This window comes from Dendropsophus ebraccatus, chromosome 11 (genome assembly GCF_027789765.1).
Source record: "Dendropsophus ebraccatus isolate aDenEbr1 chromosome 11, aDenEbr1.pat, whole genome shotgun sequence".
Taxonomy (NCBI): domain Eukaryota; kingdom Metazoa; phylum Chordata; class Amphibia; order Anura; family Hylidae; genus Dendropsophus; species Dendropsophus ebraccatus.
Window position 1 is genome coordinate 9,154,276 of NC_091464.1, and position 17,891 is coordinate 9,172,166.

Genomic DNA, 17,891 nt, shown 5'->3' on the forward strand with positions numbered 1-17,891 from the left:
TTTAAAGGGAATGTGTCGCCTATATTTTCTTTTACTGATTAAAGTCAGATACTAAAACTTGTTCTTTTATTCTAATCTGTTTGTATTTTTTTTTTTTAACAATTGTAATTTTTATTTTTATTTTTCCCAACAAAAAGGCAGACAGACATAAAATTGTACAAACTGGGTGATGCATATGTAGAGGCAGCAGAACATTGTTATAATGCATAACGTAAAATAAATGTCGATAAGACAGTTTAGCCCCTCCACAGGAGCAGGCAGGAAATTCAGAATAATAAACCGTAGCAAAACAGCAGCTACCAGATCCCGGTCAGGGTTCAGAGAGAACAACGTCTGCATGGGTAGGGTTCTGAGACCATACTAGTCCAGTAGCAAAAACAAGACAGGACAAGACATAGACGCGGGACAAGAAGGGAGCAAGAAATGATGGGGGGGGGGGGGGGAGGGGGTGGAGGGGGAGACAAGGACAGGGGAAGACAACGACGGGAAGAGACGGACTAGGGAGGGAACCTAGGATGAACCAGTGGCAGATGCTGCCGGGGAGGAGTACAAGTCCCAAGGGGCCCAGATAGAGTCAAAGGCCTCCAGCCGATTGTTCAGGGATGCCGTAAGGCGCTCCAGGGAGCGTAGCTCCCTGACTCTAGCCTTAAAGTGTATAATGGAAGGGGAGGACGATTGCCTCCAACCTTTAGCGATTAGGGACTTGGCTGCAGTCAGGAGGACCAATAGCAATTTGGCTTGTTTTTTCCTGATAGTTTTAGGGAAAAGGTTAAGGAGGCAGAGGCCTGGGTCCCTATGGATTGTAACACTGAGGATAGTGGATGATATCTCGCACACCTCCCTCCAGAATGGTCGGATAAGCTCACATTCCCAGAATATATGGAACTGGGAGCCTAATTCTCTAGCACATCTCCAGCAGTGAGGGGATATTGAGGCATTGAACTTATGTAACACCTCCGGAGTGCGGTACCAGAACATCAGGACTTTATAGTGGGACTCCTTATAGGTAGTACATATGGAGGAGGTGGCAGCCCTGTCCCATATAGTGGCCCAGCACTCCGGAGGCAAAGTCCTCCCTAATAGCGTTTCCCATTTAGACATATAGGCATGCTGCACCAGGGTTCCTTCTACAGGGGAGCCAAGGATGCGATAGATGTCAGAGATAAGGCCCGAAGTGGAGGTCCCCATTCTGACTAGTTGCTCGAAAGCTGAAGGTTTAGAAACTGTGAGAGCCCCCAGACGTGTCATCATAAAGTGTCGGAGTTGGAGGTACATAAAGTGCGCCGAGGGAGGGAGAGCATATTTGTCAGTCAATTTATCATATGGGAGGAGTGTACGAGATATGGGATCAACGATGTCAGCAAACTGAAAGAGTGCCTTAGAACCCCAGAGCTTGACAGTATGGGACTGAAGACCAGGAGGGAAGTTCGGGAAGAGCAAAAAAGAGTTCAGGGGGGAAGCAGAAGAAGTGAGCTCAAACCTGGCAGAGCACGAGGACCATATGTGGAGGGTGAAACGGATAGGTCCCAGGAGTGAGAGATGTGAGGAGCTAGGCGGTGAGGAGTGCCACAGGAAAGAGTTAGGGTGGAAGGGAGCTAGCCATATTTTTTCAATTTCCGCCCACTTCTTATACGCCAAATATTTGGACCATGCCGTGATTTGGCGTAGGTGCGCCGCCCAATAATAGTGAAGAAAGTTAGGGACCCCCAGCCCTCCTCGAGATCTGCTACTCATCATTACCGAGTTGGGGATCCGGTGCCCCTTGGACGCCCAAATAAACTTAAATACTGCTCTTTGGACACCTCGCAGCTCTGAGAGAGGAATACGGACTGGGAGCGTCTCAAAGTAGTATAGAAGTTTAGGCAAAATGGTCATTTTTACTGCCGCCACACGGCCTAAGAGCGAAATGTAATGGGGGGACCATTTAGTTAGGAGGTTCCGTATATCTCGGAAGAGGGCTGGGTAGTTAGCTGAGTATAGGGACGGATAGGAGGGAGTAAGGCGGATACCCAAATATTTAATGGAGGTAGAGGTCCATTTAAATTTGAAATTTGAGCTAAGCTGGGCAATCAAGGGGGCCGGCAGATTGAGAGGCATAGCTTCAGATTTAGAGGTATTGACTTTGTACCCTGATAGGCGACCATATGTACCCAAGAGGGAATGCAGGTTCGGGAGGGAGATGAGCGGGTCTGACAGGGTGAGGAGGACATCATCTGCGAATAACATGATTTTAAACTCCTTGCCTCTGACCGACACACCTCTGATGTCCGGGCAGTTTCGAATCGCCGCCGCCAGGGGCTCAATGCAAAGGACAAAAAGAAGGGGTGACAGAGGGCAGCCCTGGCGGGTGCCATTCGAAAGGGAAAAGGTCTCAGACAACATATTAGGGAATTTAAGTGCTGCTGTGGGATTGGAGTATAAGGCCCTGACCGCTGTTAGGAAGGGCCCAGAGAAGCCATAGCATTGCAATGCCTCAAACATAAAAGGCCACCCAAGGCGGTCAAAGGCCTTTTCCGCATCCAGGCTCAGCACAAGGGCACTCTCCTCTTGTTGATTAACGACATCAATGAGGTCAATGGCCCTCCTCGTGTTGTCCCCACCCTGTCTCCCCGGCACAAACCCCACCTGGTCTGCATTAACAAGGGAAGGTAGCCAATACCCCAATCGAGTAGCCAGCAATTTAGTGAATATCTTAAAGTCTGAGTTTAGAAGGGCGATCGGCCGGTAGTTGGAGCAGTCCAGGGGGTCCTTGCCAGGTTTGGGGATAAGAGTGATGAAAGAGTGGGACATAGAAGTAGGGATAGGAGAACCCTGGAGAAAGGAGTTGTAGAGGGAAAGTAGTTTAGGGGACAGTTCAGAAGAGAAGGTTTTGTAGTAGAGGTAGGAAAAGCCATCCGGCCCAGGTGCCCGCCCCGATGGAAGGGCCTTAAAGACCTCTGTAAGTTCCTCCACTGTAATCGGTGCATTCAGTTCCTCGAGCGCAGTAGCGGTCAGGGAAGGCAGATTACACTCGCTCAGGAAATCAGAAAGGCATCGGGTTCGGGCCTCCGGGTCCGATGGTAGGGTTGAGGGGAGGGAGTAAAGTTTAGAATAGAATTGGTGGAAAATGGAGGAGATGTCTTTAGGGTGATAATGTAGGGTCCCCTTTCCATCCCTGAGAGCCTGCGGAGACTGTGCGGCAGCCCGGTCGTTGAGCATCCTTGCCAGGAGGGTATGAGCCTTATTGCCCTTTTCATAGAAGCGTTGCCTAGAGTAGAGGAGAAGCTTCTCCACCTTTTGCAGCAAAAGATCTTTGAGTTGTTCACGGGCCGCCACAAGCCTCCGCAGGACACCCAGGGAGGGTCGACGGGCCAGACGCTGTTCTAGGGAAGCTATGGCGGATTTAGCATTCTGAATGGCTAACATGGAGTCTTTTTTCTGGCGGGAACCTAGCGCTATGCAATGACCCCGCACAACTGCTTTGTGGGCCTCCCATAGAACCCCTTCAGAGGTTACAGACCCCTCGTTTTCCGAGAAGTAATTAGAGATACTAGTCTTGATAGAGTCTCTGGTGATCTGATTTTTTAAGAGGGTGTCATTCATACGCCAGTGACAGTGTCGCGTAGGGGAGAGAATGGCCTTGAGGTGAACTATCACAGGGCCATGATCAGACCAGGAAATGGGGTCAATGGTCGCACTCTGGAGCAGTCGGACAGTGGGAATGTTGCCAAACAGGTAGTCAATACGAGAGTGGAGTTTGTGGGGGTGGGAAAAGAAAGTATACCCCCGCTCCGTAGGGTGGTCAAGCCGCCAAAGGTTATAGAGCTTATGAGCACGTATGAGCTTGCGGAATTCTGCTGATAGTTTAGCCTGTTCTGTAGGGGTAGGCCGGCCGTCTACGGAGTGCCTATCCATTATCTCAGAGAACGGTAAATTGAAATCTCCCCCAAGGATCCGTGGAGCCGGAGGGTACTTTGCCAATCGGTTGAGAACCCTACGGAGGAAGGGTATCTGGGAGCGGTTAGGGGCATAAACGTTGCAGAAGATAAATTGGCGGCCTTGTAGGGTGCCGTCTACAATAACATATCTCCCCCCCGGGTCAGAATAGGAGGAGGAAATCTGTATGGGGCACCTGTGAGAGAATAGGATGGCCACTCCCGCCGTCTTATTGCCTCTAGAGGCCGAAGCAACAGTGGGATAGGAATGGCGTGCAAACCTAAAAGTTGCCTCCTGATCAAAGTGCGTCTCCTGAAGGAAGGCAACGTCTGCATGTAGGTTGCGGAGTTCCCTCAGGAGAAGGCGTCTTTTGGTGTCAGAGTTTAGGCCCTTGACATTGAGGGATATACACTTAGCCATTGGGAGGGGATAAAAGAATACTAACGCAGATGAGGGTACTCACTCCGTCCCAGTGGGTGAAAGGAAGCAGTCTCCGGAGCAGCATCGGCCAACATGGAACCCTAGGGGGCAAAGGAGAAAAAAGGGGGGGGAGGAAACAGGAGGGAAAACACAGAGACACATATACACAACAAAAAACAGGAACGAGAAACCAAGAAAAGGAAGGGCGCAAGGCCCAAAAAACAAGCCTAAGCGGCCTGCAACGAGGCAGAAAAAAATGCCAAAACAGCACCATGGCTGTCAACTGGCAGCCCCATGGGGGAAGAGGGCGCCACCTGAGGGGAACAAAGAACATGGGAATACTCCGAAGAGGAGGGTCAAATACGACCACACAGCTACATATAACAAATGAGTAACGAAAAGAAGGGACCCAGAATATCAGCAACAATGTAAATCACTATAACAGATCATGGAGGGGGGGGGGGGATCCTCCCTCAGCCAGTAGGACCAGGGGGGGAGAGGGAACTCTCGGATCTGGGACGTCGCCTCTTCTGGCTAGCCGAGTGCCAGATGGATGGTGGGGGAGGGGGGGGGAGCCACCGTCCAGTCAGAGATTTTGGGGACTGGAAGGTCCAGGGTGTCACAAAACACAGGCAAATCCACCAGACTGCGGAGAACAGCAGAGCGTCCATCCCGTCTTGCAGTAAGGCCAAACGGGAAATTCCATCTGTAGGAAGCATCATGGTCCTTGAGGGCAGTCAGCAGAGGCCGCAGGAGCCGTCGCTTTTGGAGGGTAATCCAGGAGAGATCCGGAAAGAGCTGTATTTGGGCACCGTAGAAATCCAGCTCACGGAGGGAACGGGCCTTGGCCATGATGCTTTCCTTCAATGTATAATCATGCAAGCAGCAGATGACATCTCTAGGTGGGCCGGAAGAGTTCCTGGGTCGTAGGGCCCGGTGAGCTCTATCAAACTTAATTTTGTGGGTAGATGGCTCGCCCAGAAGCATATTGAAGAGGCCCTCCAGGGTAGATTCTAGGTCATTGTCCTGTGTCGCCTCTGGGAGACCCCTGACCCTGATATTATTGCGCCTGCCTCTGTTGTCGAGATCCTCAATGTGGCGCTGCATATCATCCAAAGCAGAAGCTTGTGAGGAGGCAGTGGAGTGCAGGCTAGAAATGTATGCCCGGGTAGAGTCATGGTCATCCTCCAGGGTTTCAACCCTTAGTGCAATGTGCTGAATGTCCTTCCGGACAGCGGCGATTTCAACCCTTAACGCATCTTTCACTTCAGTGATAAGGGTTAGTAGGTCACTCTTCGTAGGCAATTGTGAGAGCATGTCCCGAACACCCTGGGGGGATGCAGGCCCCAGTAGGGAAGCTTCAGAGTCCGAGTCAGAGTGCCGTCCCCCCTGATTACGCGGGACCCCAGATCGGGCGACAGATTGAGAGGTTCTAGGCAGGGTGACATCCTGGTTGTTATTGCCAGCCTTAGTTTTGTCCTTTTTAGGCGGTTTTGGGGTCGCCATCATGTAGGCAGAAATGCGTTGCTGGCCCTTTAAGAGCCCGTGAGATTTGGCTGTAAGGTCACTGGGGGGTGATGGAGGATGGTGGGGTTCTAAGGCACTGGGATGGAGAGTCTCGGGGGTGGGATGAAGCAGGGATATCTCCTGGCTGCTGGCAGGCCGCAGGGAAGGGGTTAACTCACCCACCAGGCCGGAGGCGCGCTCCGGAAAGCAAGATGGCGCCGCGGCCTCCTCAGGCTGCACAGAGGACTCTGCAGGGCAGCGTGGCTCCAGGGTCTGGATAGACAGCGCCTGCGGTTGTGGCTCAGCGGAAAGGCCGGCGAATGGGAGCGGGTCTCCAGGCCCCCGGTTCCCAGGTGAGTCTCGGGCCTCCGGAGCGGCGGGGAAAGATGGCCGCGGTCGCGGCGTGTTAGCAGCGGCGCCCCGTGTGAGGTACGGGGACGCCGACGGAGCCCCGGAATCCGGTCCCGCTGGAGGCGGCCGATGTCTGGGGGTCCCCCTCTTGCCCCTCCACATATGCTGGGGGTGCTGGGTCGGGTAAGGCAGGTCTGGGTCCCTGTAATGCAGCTGTGTGGCTGAGGAGCTCCCTCACTGCACGTCCATTCTCCTCAGCGGCTCGCCACGCCCCCCCCCTGTTTGTATTTTTACACTGTAATTTTTTTATTTTTTATTTTTGTTCATTGTTATGGGGGCAGCCATCTTGCCTGGGCTGTTCTTAAAGCGCACTGTACCCACAATCTGTCCCCCCCAAACCACTTGTACCTTCGGATAGCTGCTTTTAATCCAAGATCTGTCCTGGGGTTCGTTCTGCAGGTGATGCAGTTATTGTCCCAAAAAACAACTTTTAAACTTGCAGCCCTGTGTCAATTGGGAGTATCTGTGCCCTAACTTTGCACCACCCCTCAGTCCCTCCTCCCCACCCTCCTCATCATTAGGAATGCTCCAGGCAGATTGCTCCTATTCCCCACCTGTTTAGCCCGGCACATGGGCTGGATCATTAAGCAAGGCAATGTTCAGCATGGAGAAAATGTTCCAGTGGCATTCCTAATGATGAAGGAGGTTGGGGAGGAGGGACGGAGGGGTGGTGCAAAGTTAGGGCACAGATACTCCCAATTGACACAGGGCTGCAAGTTTAAAAGTTGTTTTTTGGGACAATAACTGCATCACCTGCCGAACGGACTCCAGGACAGATATTGGATTAAAAGCAGCTATCCGAAGGTACAAGTGGTTGGGGGGGGGGGGGGGGGGGCAGATTGTGGGTACAGGGTCGCTTTACTTGAATTTAGTGACATACTTTACAGTAAGACTCATAGACATAGACGACAATAGGCAGACTCTATCCTCTTTAGATGAATGTGAGACCTTACTGAGCGCGCTCTGTGACCTGTGAAGAGGTCATTCCACACGGAGCTGCTAATGTCTCCTCTATCTACTGGTGCCACATGATGCTGCAATGCTGTACAGATCACTTTACAGCAGCCTCCTCTTATCACCACAGACACAACAGGAAGTCTTAGCTTACTTTTATTCCCAGTGGTGAGAATGAGAACTGCAAGATATCAGGATTATTTTATAATATAGCTAGAAAAATGAGGGGGGGGGATCACCAAATATTCTTGAAAAATCTGTTTAGGATAAAACATTATTTATACAATAAGTGATTTTGTGAGGAGACATTGTGTGTAATCTATCATGCGTCAGCAATAACAAGCCGGCTCCATTACCTTATTAACCCTGCGAGCTGCTCTCTTGCTGCCCCCAGAACCCACGGCCGGAGCACTAGTAATAGAGTTATCTGCAGGCAGCTGTACAGGGGCGCCTCTTGGCCACGACCTTTTCACCTTTGCCTGCTTCTAATCTGTAATGTTGATTTAATAGAATTATTTTACTGTTATTGAAGGCAGCAGATGGAAGGACGGGGATCTAGAGACATTGGAACAGCTGAAAACTGCCGGCTGCAAAGGACTCTGGGATCTTGTTGAAATAACACAGTGTAATTATTGATATCAACCCTGGTGAGGGTGCGTCCAGCGGTGGGGGGTCAGCGTCTCACTCCCCCATGTATTCTGCAGGTGCTGGAAGCCTGGGGGTCACCTGTATGCAGCATAGGTGGCACACTGCCTTACCAGAAGCTTACTGACTGCATTAGACTAGTCTATTTTTATTATATTTAGAACCAATGAACTTAGGAGACAAATATATTTATTAAAATTCATTTTAATTAGTTCCTTTAGTCCTACATTTTTTTTTTAAATTAAAGGGGTAGTTTATTAAAAAAAATTCTTACAAATCAACGGTAGCCAGAAAGTGCCAGATATTTGTAATTTACTTCTATTAAAAAATCTCAAGTCTTCCAGTACTTATCAGCTGCTGTATGCCCTGCAGGAAGTGTTGTATTCCTTCCAGTCAGACACAGCGCTCTCTGCTGCCACCTCTGTCCATGTCAGGAACTGTCCAGAGCAGTAGCAAATCCCCATAGAAAACCTCTCCTGCTCTGGACAGTTCCTGACATGGACAGAGGTGGCAGCAGAGAGCGCTGTGTCTGACTGGAGAGATGACATCACTTCCTGTAGGGCATACAGCAGCTGAGAAGTACTGGAAGACTTGATATTTTAAAATGGAAGTAAATTTCATCTATATCTATCTAACTTTCTGACACCAGTTGATTAAGTAAATGGAGCATTTTGTGTAGTATTTCCTTTATGTGGATCAGCTGTCCCTGTTGGGTCCCACTATGCTTATATCAGCAATGCTGAACGCTTCCAGCTTACTAAGCTCCATTTGTTTTCATTACAATCCCAGTTTTTTCCGTATTTTGTAATGCGGCAAATGTTGGTCATAATGTTAATAAATTGGCCGCTTTATAGTTTTCAGTAAAAATTCTTCTGAGAGGGTTGTCTGGGAATAGTGGCATCTAGCATCCGGCCGCGGCTTCAGTAGCCTGGATGCCAAGCGAGACCTGTGCGTGCCAGCATAATTGGAGAGGACTCTATCAGAGCAATGGGGGGACAGGAGGAGAGGAAAGGGCAGATTACAGTTCTTGCCAGCTGAGTGAGTCCTCCCACCTGCCGCATCCAGCTTTCAGACAGCGACAGTATGAGATTGAGAAAGGAGGGGGGGGGCTCACCTCTTCGGCTGCCGTGCCAAGGAGGTGAGCAGCATTGCTGACACAGGCATACAACACTGTCCAGGTTTATTATAGGGGCTATAAGAAAGGAAATGGATGACAAGAGGTTATAGAAGGCCTCCGCCATCTGTGCCGAACAGCAGGAAGATGGAAAGTAACTAAGTACTGAACAGGTTGGAGCCCATGGGGTGTAAATGTGCCGCGAGCGTGCGCTCAGCCAATGCAATAAGTGTATAGAATGACCCTACCTTCCCTTCACATATAGCGCAGTCACAGACGGGGACAGGGTACTGCTCCTCACTATGTGCATCCGAGTACGACGGCCAGGTCCGAGTCTACTTGAAAGGTAGTAACAGCATTATTTAAAGAGGATGTACCATCAGCCTCTGGTACATCCTCTTTAATGTGACCAGGGATAGAACGGCGCCGTCACGGGGAAGCCGGTGCCGCGGTCCTTTTTATGAACCACTGCCCGGTTCCTGTGTACGGTGCCGTTCTATCCATGGGTATCCGGCCGGGGCTGAAGCACAAGAGGCCGGCCCGCCCGCCCCCAGTGGGAGGAAACCCCCACCCCTCTATGACGCAGCTCCATTCAAAAAACGGACCGCGGCACAGGCTTCCCTATGACAGCGCTGTTCTATCCGTGGATCAAATTAAAGAGGATGTACCTGATGGTACATCCTCTTTAAAGGGGGACTCACATCAACTGGTTTCCGTTATATAGATGTATAATTTACTTCTATTTAAAAATCTCCAGTCTTCCAGTACTTATCAGCTGCTGTATGCCCTGCAGGAAGTGGTGTATTCTTTCCAGTCTGACACAGTGCTCTCTGCTGCCACCTCTGTCCATGTCAGATATTGTCCAGAGCAGAAGAGGTTTTCTATGGGGATTTACTGCTGCTCTGGACAGTTCATGACATGGACAGAGGTGGCAGCAGAGAGCACTGTGTCAGACTTGAAAGAATACACCACTTCCTGCAGGGCATACAGCAGCTGATAAGTACTGGAAGACTGGAGATTTTTAAATAGAAGTAAAAATACAAAAACTATATTTGATTTTAAAGAAAAATCTCTAGAGTACCCCTTTAAGAAGGAAGTCTACATTTTGGCTGCCAAATTCTCTAAACAGCAAATTGGTAAAGGAAGCGTGCTCCATTTACATTGTCTTTACAGCAATCGCTTTTTGTCCATTCCGAGTTGTGACCCCAATACGAGAGAACACAGGAGAATTACTGCGGTCGGTGGGCAGTAAGATAATCCTATTGGTCAGCGACGATCAGGAGAGAAATCAGTCGTTTTCTATAAACTTCTACGTCTCAGCACGGGACACCATAATCTGGTGCAGGGGGGGGAACCTGGGCTCTTCCGCTTCTGCAAAACTACAACTCCCATCATGCCTGGACAGCCAAAGCTATATAACAAAGCCAAAGCTTTATAACAAAGCCAAAGCTCCGGCTGTCCAGGCATGATGGGAGTTGTAGTTTTGAACCAGCTGGAGGGCCCCGATTCCCCATGGTTGGTCCAGCAGCCACCACACCTTAAGGAGACCCCGGCAGGAGCGGTGGTGGAGCAGAACGGGGTGTTTCTGGGAGATTCATAGACACAGGGCGGGAAGCAGGGACAAATGGCCGCGTATTAACCAAAATGTCCAGTTATGTGAACATCCCCTCTAAGGGAGACATGATGCCGGAATGATTCACTAAAAGGAATACATAATTGAGCAAAGAAAATGGATGTTTTCTCCTGCACTTAAATATTTTAAGGGCTTTCAAGCCATCCTTCTTGCTGCAAATGATTGTAATTTAGCAATCTGTATACTTCCCTCCTCTCCCTGGCAGGCAGAGCAGATATCTCAGGCCCAGCGTGCGGCCAGATCTCCCAGACTTCCCAGTCATCCATTACTTACAGCTGATGGGGTCTGCACCACCCGCAGAGCCACCTGGAATATGCCGCTCATGGCCAGCAAGGCGAAGGAGGGAAGAAGTGCACCTTCCCTGCTAGAAACAGTGCAGTCTACCATCCGCTAATAGGAGAGAGTGAGCGTTTTATGGAAAGCGGAGACTTTACATCTATGAAAAAGGGGTTGTTCACCAAAAAAGTTTGTTTCGAATCAGCTGTGGCCAGAAGGTGCCAAAGATTTGTAATTAACTTCTATTAAAAAATCTCCAGTCTTCCAGTACTTATCAGCTGCTGTATGCCCTGTATGAATTGGTGTATTCTTTCCAGTCTGGAGAGCAGGAGAGATTTTCTTTGGGATTTGCTACTGCTCTGGACAGTTCCTGAGATGGACAGAGGTGGCAGCAGAGAGCACTGTGTCAGACTGGAGAGAATACACCACTTCCTGCAGGACATACAGCAGCTGATAAGTACTGGAGAAGTAAATTACAAATCTCTGGCACTTTCTGGCACCAGTTAATTTGAAAGAATTTTCTTGGATGAACTACCCCTTTAAGACAGCCAAATAGGTGGGTTTTTTGTTTTTGTTTTTTTTTATTTGAATCTAGATTTATTTTTCTTTCTGTTGATTATCACAACTTTAAGGGACAGCTTCAATAAACTATGTATTAAAATGATTGTGCATGAGCAATATCACCTATCTGACCACCGCTATCCTCACTGATCACATTGGAGGTCCCAAGTTTGTGTGGCATAGCAGTCCCATAGCCAGAGGATGGAGCAGCCGTATGCACACATGACCGCAGCTTCAAGATGGGGGCCCGGGGCCCAACTGGGATTAGTACGAGAGGCAGGAGTCAGAATCCTTACATAGGACTGCAAGTATCATCTACTACATTATCTGTACTCAGAAAGTAATCACTGTTATCTGTGGTGTTACATAGGACTGCAAGTCACATATACATTATCTGTACTCAGAGATATCACTGTTATCTGTGGTGTTACATAGGACTGCAAGTGGCATCTACTACATTATCTGTACTCAGAGATATCACTGTGTTATCTGTGCTATTACATAGGACTGCAGGTGACTACTACATTATCTGTACTCAGAGATATCACTGTGTTATCTGTGGTGTTTCATAGGACTGCAGGTGACATCTACATTATCTGTACTCAGAGATATCACTGTGTTATCTGTGCTGTTACATAGGACTGCAGGTGACTACTACAGTATCTGTACTCAGAGATATCACTGTGTTATCTGTGGTGTTACATAGGACTGCAGGTGACAATTACATAGGACTGCAGGTGACAATTACATTATCTGTACTCAGAGATATCACTGTGTTATCTGTGGTGTTTCATAGGACTGCAGGTGATATCTACTACATTATCTGTACTCAGAGATATCACTGTGTTATCTGTGGTGTTACATAGGACTGCAGGTGACTACTACATTATCTGTACTCAGAGATATCACTGTGTTATCTGTGCTGTTACATAGGACTGCAGGTGACATCTACTACATTATCTGTACTCAGAGATATCACTGTGTTATCTGTGGTGTTACATAGGACTGCAGGTGACATCTACATTATCTGTACTCAGAGATATCACTGTGTTATCTGTGGTTTTACATAGGACTGCAGGTGACTACTACATTATCTGTACTCAGAGATATCACTGTGTTATCTGTGATGTTTCATAGGACTGCAGGTTGCATCTACTACATTATGTGTAATCATACACTTATCACTGTGTTACATAGGACTGCAGGTAACGGAGTACAGACAATTGGGGGGGCATCAGTATTTCTTCAGTCTGCCCATTATGTTAGGAGAAGAGATGCAGATGAATAGTAATACTGCTGGGTGTAATCCTCCTGTATTGATGTGACATATAGAGGAGCGGTCGGCTCTCCCATCTCTCCCATTGTCCCTCACTATATGGCTCTGAGTGGAGGCGGCTGCCATGTGACCCGGTGACACCGAGCAGTGTTGAGGTTTTTATGCATCATCTTATGCAAACAAAGATTTCATTAATTAAGCCGCTTCTCTCGGGGGCAAATCCATTAAAATGTTTTCCTTTTGCAGCAACTTCATTTCCTTCTGCTATAGATTGTATTCAGGCGAGGGGCGAAAAGATGGAACGTGAAGTTTTTGCTAATAGCGAGGTGATGTTCTTGTACAGGAGGGAGCCTGGAGCTCGGTACTTTCCTCTTTTCCCCCATTGTTAGCCGCAGTAATATCAAGGGGTGAGACGCAACTATTTGCCTAAAAATCCAGCGATAAGATCTGGTTCCGCTACTGTTAGAATAACAAAAGGTTACTTGCCAGCAGTCTCCGCAAATGTTTTTCTTTCTGCCGTAGTCCAAAGATTCGAGTACATTACACAGAGCAAACAAGTTGCTATAAGGAACTGCTTAATGCAAGAAAATAATGAGGAATGGCAGACAGGGTGTGAACGTGGATGGTTTGTACAGGAACCCCCCAGGGGACTGCAGCAGACAGGGCCAATGACGGAACTACCTTCCCTATTTACAGAGGCTAGGTAATGTATGCAGACGCTGGGAGATGAACTACACCCAGACTGAGATAGTGAGCACAAGGCAAGATGGAAGAGAGCAGAAGAGAACGGAAAACCAGGGACATAGGAGCGCAGGGTGCCCAATAGTAGGCATATAGGAAGAGAAGTGGAGGTAGAATCAGTGACGCAAGAGTACAGAGAGGAAGATAAAGGGAAGGATATGACAAGGGCTGAACGAGGAACACAAGAATACAAAGCGTAACAGAAGGACTATGGGAAAAGTATCGTCTGTGCAGCCCTTGCTTTAATGGTGTAAAATAATAGAGATACTTACCTCTCCACACTTCCCCAGTGTTCGCCAGTTCTTTCTTTGGGATTTCCCGCAAGCCGCACTCGTCACTAACAATTCTGAGCCCATCTCTGCAGTGGCAGCCTGCTCGACCAATCACTGGCTGAGATGGGACAACGCTGCTGTCATTGATGCTGCTGTCAGCGGGGGAACCAAGAGACATACCAGGAGGGCACTGGGGGAGCGTGGACAGGTAAGTACATCTTTATTATTTTCTATGCTATTCCATGGAGCGATGCACAGTCAGCGGCTGATGATTTGTGTTACAATGATTATCAGATAGTGAACATTGGGCCTCATGTACCAAGTGTCATTTAGAAGCTGCTATGGTGTCCTTTGTGTCTGGTTTTTCTCGCCAAATTCATTAATGTGGCGAATGTTCTATGTAAATCTAGAAGATTTTTGCAGTAAATCTGTCAGTTGTAGTGGGTTATAAAGGACACGGCCACAGGTTTGTCTGGTTTGTGGACAAATTGTGTCACACTCCTTTGGTAAATGTGTCGGTCCACCGAAAGTGGACAAAAATGGGTAAAAACCCGACAATTTAATGGCTGGAACACTTGAGGCCCATTGGGGGAGATTTATCAAAGGGTGTAAAATTTGGACTGGTGCAAACTGCCCACAGCAGCCAATTACACAGAGTGATATCTCCCCGATTTGGCAGATAATCACCCCATGTAATAGGGCCCTTAACCTGTATGTCTTAGGGGGCGATAGAACTGGGACGTGAGTGTAATAATAGATCATAGACTAATGGTTTGACACGGAATGATTCACGACGGTTTTACGAGGTCTTATTCAACGCAAACGATTTGCAAACGTTTCGCGAACGAGCAACGATAAAAATAGGTCCAGGTCTTATAACGATTTCTTGTTCGGTCGTTAATCGTTAACTGCATTTCAACCGAACGATTATCGTTTAGATTCGAACGATTGAACGATAATCGTCTGGTGAGGGAAGAGTAGGAAGAAGTGCCACAGCCATAGAATCCGGGGGGATAGAAGAAAGACAAGGGGTCGGGGAAAGAAGAAGAATCCGGGACTAAGGAGTAACAGCGACGGAGAGATCTCAGAGAGACCGTGGGTGCAGGTACAGAGAGAGTCAGGCGGAGGGACAGAGAGAGTCAGGCGGAGGGACAGAGTGAGTCAGGCGGAGGGACAGAGAGAGAGTCAGGTGCAGGTACAGAGAGAGTCAGGTGCAGGTACAGAGAGAGTCAGGTGCAGGTACAGAGAGAGTCAGGTGCAGGTACAGAGAGAGTCAGGTGCAGGTACAGAGAGAGTCAGGCGGAGGGACAGAGAGAGAGAGTCAGGTGCAGGTACAGAGAGTCAGGTGCAGGTACAGAGAGAGTCAGGCGGAGGGACAGAGAGAGTCAGGCGCAGGTACAGAGAGAGTCAGGTGCAGGTACAGAGAGAGTCAGGTGCAGGTACAGAGAGAGTCAGGTGCAGGTACAGAGAGAGTCAGGTGCAGGTACAGAGAGAGTCAGGTGCAGGTACAGAGAGAGTCAGGTGCAGGTACAGAGAGAGTCAGGTGCAGGTACAGAGAGTCAGGCGGAGGGACAGAGAGAGTCAGGCGCAGGTACAGAGAGAGTCAGGTGCAGGTACAGTGAGAGTCAGGCGGAGGGACAGAGAGAGAGTCAGGTGCAGGTACAGTGAGAGTCAGGCGGAGGGACAGAGAGAGAGTCAGGTGCAGGTACAGAGAGGGTCGGGCGGAGGGACAGAGAGAGAGTCAGGTGCAGGTACAGAGAGAGTCAGGCGGAGGGACAGAGAGAGAGTCAGGTGCAGGTACAGAGAGAGTCGGGCGGAGGTACAGAGAGAGAGTCGAGCGCAGGTACAGAGAGAGAGTCGGGCGCAGGTACAGAGAGAGTGAGGTGCTGGTACAGAGAGAGTCGGGCGGAGGGACAAAGAGTCGGGCGGAGGGACAGAGAGAGAGTCGGGCGGAGGGACAGAGAGAGTCGGGCGGAGGGACAGAGAGAGAGTTGAGAGAGAGAGAGACTTATAATTGATGGGGATGTGGACATTAATAAAGGCAGCAGCAGATCTGATGGAAATAGGATTGGCAGAAGCCTGGGATGAAATGGAAGGACCAGACGCTTATAATCCTCACTGATTTCTCTCAGGGCTTCTAAATAGACAGCAAATGTGAGTCCCATGAGGCCGGTTACACTCCAGTACATATGAGACAGAGCAGAAGGAGTAAAAGACTACAAGCTCACGGCCGCCAATGGCATCTCCCACGTCCACGTCACTGACTGACAGCCATAATGGTTTGGCTTCAACATTAGCCAAGTATAAGTCAATGGGAGAAGACTGGAGCAGAATGGACGTCAGGTGTACCAGACGCTTCAGCCATCACCGGTTTCATCTGGTTGTGAGTTAGGAACAGACATCTGCTCATGTAATAGCATATTGTTATAATGTTGTATATAGACACCGTGCCAGTAACCATTACAGTGCACCACTCCATTAGCAGGCGTACAGGCATGGCGGGGTCTAGGTAAGTGGTTATATGTGGTGGCTGCCACTTCTTACAGCACTATCATACAGTCCATTCACCAGGGATTGCATTGTGCATTGAGGCAGCATAGGTCAGAATTGGTGTCTGTATACTATATGGCTATATTCAAAGAGAATATCTAAGCTTCTCATACAAAGATAGTAGGTAATAGTCCATAGATGTGCCCGGCAGCTGCGGCCAAGGCACATTCATTCCGACACAGGGGGTATCTTTGCTCCCACACCTTCGGGCCTCAAGGCCTTTCTGGTTACACCTCCTCCATGTCTGTTATCTGCGAGTTCTCAGAAGACGGCATGTGAACGCTCTCCTGCTGGAGATAAGTCCCTTTTAGGTTTCAGTGACTCCTCACAAGCTCTGGCCAGTTTCTCTTCACTCGCTTTGCCTTGGGAAAGCACTTTGATGGTACATTTGAAGGTGGTCCTGCTCCTGCTATAGACATAGTCCTGCTGACTTGTAGAGATAAAGAGCCGTGAGATATTGTATCTGCTCACACTCCATCCATCATACTCTCTCCGGGTGACATCTGATACGCTATCTTTTAGATTATAACCCGTCCCATTAAGTTCCTGGATGAAAAGTCTGATGGAAGCCGCCGACGTTCCTTCAGTCATCGTCCTGCTGGGCCTTCTATTTAGGTAGATGACATCTACTCCATAAGGGCCCTATTCCACAGGCAGATTATTCTGAGGAAAATTGTTATGTCATTCGTGTTTAAATGATACCCGTCCTGTGTAATTGCAGGCAACGATCGAAAAATCGCTATGTGTCGTTTATTTAGATCTGACCCTAAAAATCTCGTTAATCGCTCGGTGTAATTCCACATCGTTATTTCTTTTGCTTGGATAAGATGGAGGAAACGATGGTAATAACAATCCTTATAACGATTGTTACTAACGACTATCGTTCTGTGTAATATGGTGAACGATTTCAGGTTAACGATAAACAATTTCGTTTGCGATCATCTTATCGCTTAAAATCCCTTCATCTCGTAGGACCCTCATGCTGTTTAGAGATTACACAGAACAATAATCGGATGAATCGGGCTGATTTGCACGATTATTGCTCCGTGTAATAGAAACAATGATCAGCCGATCATTGGTTTAGGTTTGGACCTAGGATCATCGGGCGCCGACTGTGCATTGATACGTGTAATAGCTATGCGCGGCCGACGGATTGCCCAATCACCTGTTACCTTACCTCTCCCTGCTCCCGGTGTTCTCTCCTGTGCTCCGCAGCTTCCCAGTCCCTGCGGCACACAGGAGGGAAGACTGGGAACGGGGAGAGGTAAGGTATCAGGTGTTCGAGCAAGGACTGCATGGACATCACTAATGTCCATGTCCATGCAGCCCTTATTGATTACCACTGATCAAGTATATAGGCACTTGTTTACTATAATGGTTGTGCCGTGTAATAGGACCCTAAGGGCCCTATTCCACCGGACGATTATCGTTCACATAATCGTTAACGATTAACGATCTCAAACGACCGCCATTGCGAAAGACCTGAAAACGTTCACTCATTTCCATGGAACGATAATCGTTACTTATGATCGTATTTGCGATCGTTTCTTCTACGCCATTTCTTCGCTATTGCGTTCGTATCTACTGTAAACGACCGATCGACGTCTTATTCAATGC

General features: G+C 48.7%; 1 protein-coding gene across 4 annotated transcripts in view; it reads left to right on the forward strand.

The window, feature by feature from the left end:
* Positions 1 to 17,891, forward strand: part of PLXNA2 (plexin A2) — a 279,919-nt gene that overhangs the window by 111,020 nt on the left and 151,008 nt on the right. Inside the window, exon 1 of one of the 4 annotated variants that reach the window (XM_069945093.1) lies at positions 13,389 to 13,414. The exons of the other annotated variants lie outside the window; for them this stretch is intronic. The gene's annotated coding sequence lies outside the window, so the exon portion shown is untranslated. Of the gene's footprint in view, positions 1 to 13,388; positions 13,415 to 17,891 lie in introns of those variants that run through there. 4 annotated transcript variants of the gene reach the window in all.